Here is a 7593-nt window from a genome sequence, read left to right as displayed (position 1 = left end):
ACAGTCTCAACACTACTCTTTATCTACACTGCCGTCTCAACACAACTCTTTATATACACTGCAGTCTCAACACTACTCTTTATCTACCCTATAGTCTCAACACTACTCTTTATCTACACTGCAGTCTCAACACTACTCTTTATCTACACTGCCGTCTCAACACTACTCTTTATATACACTGCAGTCTCAACACTACTCTTTATCTACCCTATAGTCTCAACACTACTCTTTATCTACCCTATAGTCTCAACACTACTCTTTATCTACACTGCCGTCTCAACACTACTCTTTATCTACACTACAGTCTCAACACTACTCTTTATCTACAGTCTCAACTCTACTCTTTATCTACACTACAGTCTCAACACTACTCCTTATCTACAGTCTCAACACTACTCTTTATCTACAGTCTCAACACTACTCTTTATCTACACTGCAGTCTCAACACTACTCTTTATCTACCCTATAGTCTCAACACTACTCTTTATCTACACTGCATTCTCAACACTACTCTTTAACTACACTGCCGTCTCAACACTACTCTTTATCTACACTGCAGTCTCAACACTACTCTTTATCTACAGTCTCAACACTACTCTTTATCTACACTGCCGTCTCAACACAACTCTTTATATACACTGCAGTCTCAACACTACTCTTTATCTACCCTATAGTCTCAACACTACTCTTTATCTACCCTATAGTCTCAACACTACTCTTTATCTACACTACAGTCTCAAAACGACTCTTTATCTACACTGCCGTCTCAACACTACTCTTTAACTACACTGCAGTCTCAACACTACTCTTTATCTACACTGCCGTCTCAACACTACTCTTTATATACACTGCTGTCTCAACACTACTCTTTATCTACCCTATGGTCTCAACACTACTCTTTATCTACACTACAGTCTCAACACTACTCTTTATCTACAGTCTCAACTCTACTCTTTATCTACACTACAGTCTCAACACTACTCCTTATCTACAGTCTCAACACTACTCTTTATCTATAGTCTCAACACTACTCTTTATCTACAGTCTCAACACTACTCTTTATCTACAGTCTCAACACTACTCTTTATCTACACTGCCGTCTCAACACAACTCTTTATATACACTGCAGTCTCAACACTACTCTTTATCTACCCTATAGGCTCAACACTACTCTTTATCTACACTGCAGTCTCAACACTACTCTTTATCTACACTGCCGTCTCAACACTACTCTTTATATACACTGCAGTCTCAACACTACTCTTTATCTACCCTATAGTCTCAACACTACTCTTTATCTACCCTATAGTCTCAACACTACTCTTTATCTACACTACAGTCTCAAAACGACTCTTTATCTACACTGCCGTCTCAACACTACTCTTTATCTACACTACAGTCTCAACACTACTCTTTATCTACAGTCTCAACTCTACTCTTTATCTACACTACAGTCTCAACACTACTCCTTATCTACAGTCTCAACACTACTCTTTATCTACAGTCTCAACACTACTCTTTATCTACACTGCAGTCTCAACACTACTCTTTATCTACCCTATAGTCTCAACACTACTCTTTATCTACACTGCATTCTCAACACTACTCTTTAACTACACTGCCGTCTCAACACTACTCTTTATCTACACTGCAGTCTCAACACTACTCTTTATCTACCCTATGGTCTCAACACTACTCTTTATCTACACTACAGTCTCAACACTACTTTTTATCTACAGTCTCAACTCTACTCTTTATCTACACTACAGTCTCAACACTACTCTTTATCTACAGTCTCAACACTACTCTTTATCTACAGTCTCAACACTACTCTTTATCTACACTGCAGTCTCAACACTACTCTTTATCTACCCTATAGTCTCAACACTACTCTTTATCTACCCTATAGTCTCAACACTACTCTTTATCTACACTGCATTCTCAACACTACTCTTTAACTACACTGCCGTCTCAACACTACTCTTTATCTACACTGCAGTCTCAACACTACTCTTTATCTACACTGCAGTCTCAACACTACTCTTTATCTACACTGCAGTCTCAACACTACTCTTTATCTACCCTATGGTCTCAACACTACTCTTTATCTACACTACAGTCTCAACACTACTTTTTATCTACAGTCTCAACTCTACTCTTTATCTACACTACAGTCTCAACACTACTCTTTATCTACACTGCAGTCTCAACACTACTCTTTATCTACACTGCAGTCTCAACACTACTCTTTATCTACACTGCAGTCTCAACACTACTCTTTATCTACACTGCAGTCTCAACACTACTCTTTATCTACACTGCCGTCTCAACACTACTCTTTATCTACACTGCAGTCTCAACACTACTCTTTATCTATCCTATAGTCTCAACACTACTCTTTATCTACACTGCAGTCTCAACACTACTCTTTATCTACCCTATAGTCTCAACACTACTCTTTATCTATCCTATAGTCTCAACACTACTCTTTATCTACACTGCCGTCTCAACACTACTCTTTATCTACACTGCAGTCTCAACACTACTCTTTATCTACCCTATAGTCTCAACACTACTCTTTATCTATCCTATAGTCTCAACACTACTCTTTATCTACACTGCCGTCTCAACACAACTCTTTATCTACACTGCAGTCTCAACACTACTCTTTATCTACCCTATAGTCTCAACACTACTCTTTATCTACCCTATAGTCTCAACACTACTCTTTATCTACACTGCCGTCTCAACACTACTCTTTATCTACGCTGCCGTCTCAACACTACTCTTTATCTACAGTCTCAACACTACTCTTTATCTACACTGCAGTCTCAACACTACTCTTTATCTACCCTATAGTCTCAACACTACTCTTTATCTACACTGCCGTCTCAACACTGCTCTTTATCTACACTGCCGTCTCAACACTACTCTTTATATACTCTATAGTCTCAACACTACTCTTTATCTACACTGCCGTCTCAACACTACTCTTTATCTACACTGCAGTCTCAACACTACTCTTTATCTACCCTATAGTCTCAACACTACTCTTTATCTACACTGCAGTCTCAACACTACTCTTTATCTACCCTATAGTCTCAACACTACTCTTTGTCTACCCTATAGTCTCAACACTACTCTTTATCTATCCTATAGTCTCAACACTACTCTTTATCTACACTACAGTCTCAACACTACTCTTTATCTACAGTCTCAACTCTACTCTTTATCTACACTACAGTCTCAAAATGACTCTTTAACTACCTTATAGTCTCAACACTACTCTTTATCTACACTGCAGTCTCAACACTACTCTTTATCTACCCTATAGTCTCAACACTACTCTTTATCTACACTACAGTCTCAACACTACTCTTTATCTACGCTATAGTCTCAACACTACTCTTTATCTACCCTATAGTCTCAACACTACTCTTTATCTACACTGCAGTCTCAACACTACTCTTTATCTACCCTATAGTCTCAACACTACTCTTTATCTACACTGCATTCTCAACACTACTCTTTATCTACACTGCAGTCTCAACACTACTCTTTATCTACACTGCCGTCTCAACACTACTCTTTATCTACACTGCAGTCTCAACACTACTCTTTATCTACAGTCTCAACACTACTCTTTATCTACACTGCAGTCTCAACACTACTCTTTATCTGCCCTATAGTCTCAACACTGCTCTTTATCTACACTATAGTCTCAACATTACTCTTTATCTACACTATAGTCTCAACACTACTCTTGGGATGAACAAGTACATTGCAGTATGAATGAGAGGGCAGTTAAGTAATATCTCTACATGTACTAAGTGTTTGATAACACAAGATGAATTACATTCTAAATGTTTGCTGCAAAGCAAGTAATGAAAATAGCAGTTTTATTTTATTTATGTATACATTGTTTATGGAGTTGTAATTTCTCTCAATGCAAGAGAAGAAATACATTTCGTATCCCTTTTCATTTGATACTTACTGTAAATCAATAATGAAACACACATGCAGCAGGTAGCCTAGTGGTCAAGAGTGTTGGGCCAGTAACCGAAAGGTCGCTGGTTTGAATCCCTGAGCCAACTAGATGAAAAATCTGTTGATGTGCCCTTTAGCAATGCACTTAACCCTAATTGCTCCTGTAAGTCACTCTGGATAAGAGTGTCTGCTAAATGGCAAAAATATTGGCATTACAAATTCCTCTAAACAATCTACTCTGCATGAAATTTGCCAATGGTGAAAGCTCGGTACAGTAAATCAGAAATGGCGAAAACAATATTTGTGGTGTCAAAAGTCTGCCTTTCTAGCATTGCACACTGTCAAAATGGCAGTTAACTAGGAAATTCTTCATCTCCAGCTTGCCTCCCATTGGTCAGAGGTTGTGTTGCTGATGGGTTGACTTGACATTAGGACTGCAGTAAATCTTCCCAAGCAGGGAGCAGAAAAATGTATGCTCCCTTGTTCTCTTTCATCTGCCGTTGTTCACTATCCCCAGTCCCAGATCTGTCCAGTTTGGATAGAGATGTAAGACCTATGACAATGAATAGTATTTAGCCCACCAGAAGGGTAAGTGGAGCAATTACCCTATTTGTTACTTGATACAGTCCAGTCCTTTGATCAGAGAGAGGGGTCAACAAGGATAGAGGGAATGTTATCGGATTGGAACTTAACCAACAAACAGCAAACACACAGGAGCCCCGGTGTGACAGGTACTCTCACATACCTTCTCTCATTCTCTCAGGCAAATTCCTCTCTCTCTCTCTCTCTCTCTCTCTCTCTCTCTCTCTCTCTTCCGAAGGACCAGACACCCAGCATCTCTATCCCAGCTCTTAAAGGAACACTTCCGTCGCAAATGGTGGAAGAGACTCCATGTTATGTAACCCAGATGATCCTACACTTACTTAATACTTGCTTATGCCTTTAGCAGTTGATAGCTTCTTTACCCAGGGTACACTCCAAAGTATCTCTCCTCCAATTTTTGTCACCCAATCCTGGGGATAATTACAGTGGCTTGCGAAAGTATTCACCCCCCTTGGCATTTTTCTTATTTTGTTGCCTTACAACCTGGAATTAAAATAGATTTTGGGGGGGTTTGTATCATTTGATTTACATAACATGCCTACCACTTTGAAGATGCAAAATATTTTTTATTGTGAAACAAACAAGAAATAAGACAAAAAAAACGGAAAACTTGAGTGTGCATAACTATTCACCCTCCCCCAAAGTCAATACTTTGTAGAGCCACCTTTGCAGCAATTACAGCTGCAAGTCTCCTGGGGTATGTCTCTATAAGCTTGGCACATCTAGCCACTGGGATTTTTGCCCATTCTTCAAGGAAAAACTGCTCCAGCTCCTTCAAATTGGATGGGTTCCGCTGGTGTACAGCAATCTTTCATACCACAGATTCTCAATTGGATTGAGGTCTGGGCTTTGACTAGGCCATTCCAAGACATTTAAATGTTTCCCCTTAAACCACTCAGGTGTTGCTTTAGCAGTATGCTTAGGGTCATTGTCCTGCTGGAAGGTGAACCTCCGTCCCAGTCTCAAATCTCTGGAAGACTGAAACAGGTTTCCCTCAAGAATTTCCCTGTATTTAGACCCATCCATCATTCCTTCAATTCTGACCAGTTTCCCAGTCCCTGCCGATGAAAACATCCCACAGCATGATGCTGCCACCCCCATGCTTCACTGTGAGGATGATGTTCTCGAGGTGATGAGAGGTGTTGGGTTTGCGCCAGACATAGTGTTTTCCTTGATGGTCAAAAAGCTACATTTTAGTCTCATCTGACCAGATTACCATCTTCCATACATCTCCCACATGTCTTTTGGCGAACACCAAACGTGTTTGCTTATTTTTTTCTTTAAGCAATGGCTTTTTTTCTGGCCACTCTTCCATAAAGCCCAGCTCTGTGGAGTGTACGGCTTAAAGTGGTTCTATGGACAGATGATCCAATCTCCGCTGTGGAGCTTTTCAGCTCCTTCAGGGTTATCTTTGGCCTCTTTGTTGCCTCTCTGATTAATGCCCTCCTTGCCTGGTCCGTGAGTTTTGGTGGGCGGCCCTCTCTTGGCAGGTTTGTTGTGGTGCCATATTCTTTACATTTTTTAGTAATGGATTTAATGGTGCTCCGTGGGATGTTCAAAGTTACAGATATTTTTTTATAACCCAACCCTGATCTGTACTTCTCCACAACTTTTACCCTGACCTGTTTAGAGAGCTCCTTGATCTCCACGGTGCCGCTTGCTTGGTGGTGTCCCTTGCTTAGTGGTATTGCAGACTCTGGGACCTTTCAGAACAGGTGTATATATACTGAGATCATTTGACAGATCATGTTACATTTAGATTGCACACAGAGGGGCTTTATTTAACTAGTTATGTGACTTCTGAAGGTAATTGGTTGCACCAGATCTTATTTAGGGGCTTCATAGAAAAGGGGGTGAATACATATGCACACACCACCATTTTTCTTTTCATTTCACTTCACCAATTTTGACTATTTTGTGTATGTCCATTACATGAAATCCAAATAAAAAAACACTTAAATTACAGGTTGTAATGCAACACAAAAGGAAAATGCCAAGGGGATGGATACTTTTGCAAGGCACTGTATGTCCCATTTAGGTACCTGTAGTTATGTCTGACCTCTTGACAGAGCCAATTGCATGGTTTAACTCTAGAGAAACCAAACACAGAGCAGTGCCTTCCAGGCTTAGCCCGCTTAGTCACTTCCTGAAGTGATTAAGACGTAGTGACAAAATTATCCTCATATTCTGTCAATTAAGATACTACAGATTCTGATACTGTAGTGGTTTTCATCTATGTAATGATTGATAGCCTAACTACACAACACATACATCAATAAGTTGAGTTTTAATACAACAGATACATAATCAAAATGTGGAACCAAAATGTAACATATCAGATCAGACGTCTCTGAAGGTACTAGTGTGTGACACCTGTGCTAGTGCCAGAGCTGGCCTGAGCACTCTAAGGGAGTGAGTTCGTTGGAGGAACACAGATAGTTAGCTCCAGTGCCTCTAATGATGCACACTTCCCTCCATGTAAGGCAGCCAGAGGAGAGTGTGCACTAGCCAGAGGAGAGGGTGCACTAGCCAGAGGAGAGTGTGCACTAGCCAGAGGAGAGGGTGCACTAGCCAGAGGAGAGGGTGCACTAGCCAGAGGAGAGGGTGCACTAGCCAGAGGAGAGTGTGCACTAGCCAGAGGAGAGGGTGCACTAGCCAGAGGAGAGGGTGCACTAGCCAGAGGAGAGGGTGCACTAGCCAGAGGAGAGGGTGCACTAGCCAGAGGAGAGTGTGCACTAGCCAGAGGAGAGGGTGCACTAGCCAGAGGAGAGGGTGCACTAGCCAGAGGAGAGGGTGCACTAGCCAGAGGAGAGGGTGCACTAGCCAGAGGAGAGGGTGCACTAGCCAGAGGAGAGGGTGCACTAGCCTGTTCATGTCTGGAGCTGAGAATGTCCATTAACACTCCCCCTCAGGTGATGACCACCTGAGAAATCAAAGACAACCGTGTCTGCAACAACCCCTCTCCCAACCCCTCTCCCACTCACACATCCCCTCCTCACAAAC

The sequence above is a fragment of the Salmo trutta genome, chromosome 30 (genome assembly GCF_901001165.1).
Source record: "Salmo trutta chromosome 30, fSalTru1.1, whole genome shotgun sequence".
NCBI classification, from domain to species: domain Eukaryota; kingdom Metazoa; phylum Chordata; class Actinopteri; order Salmoniformes; family Salmonidae; genus Salmo; species Salmo trutta.
Note: the sequence above shows the minus strand (reverse complement) of the source record.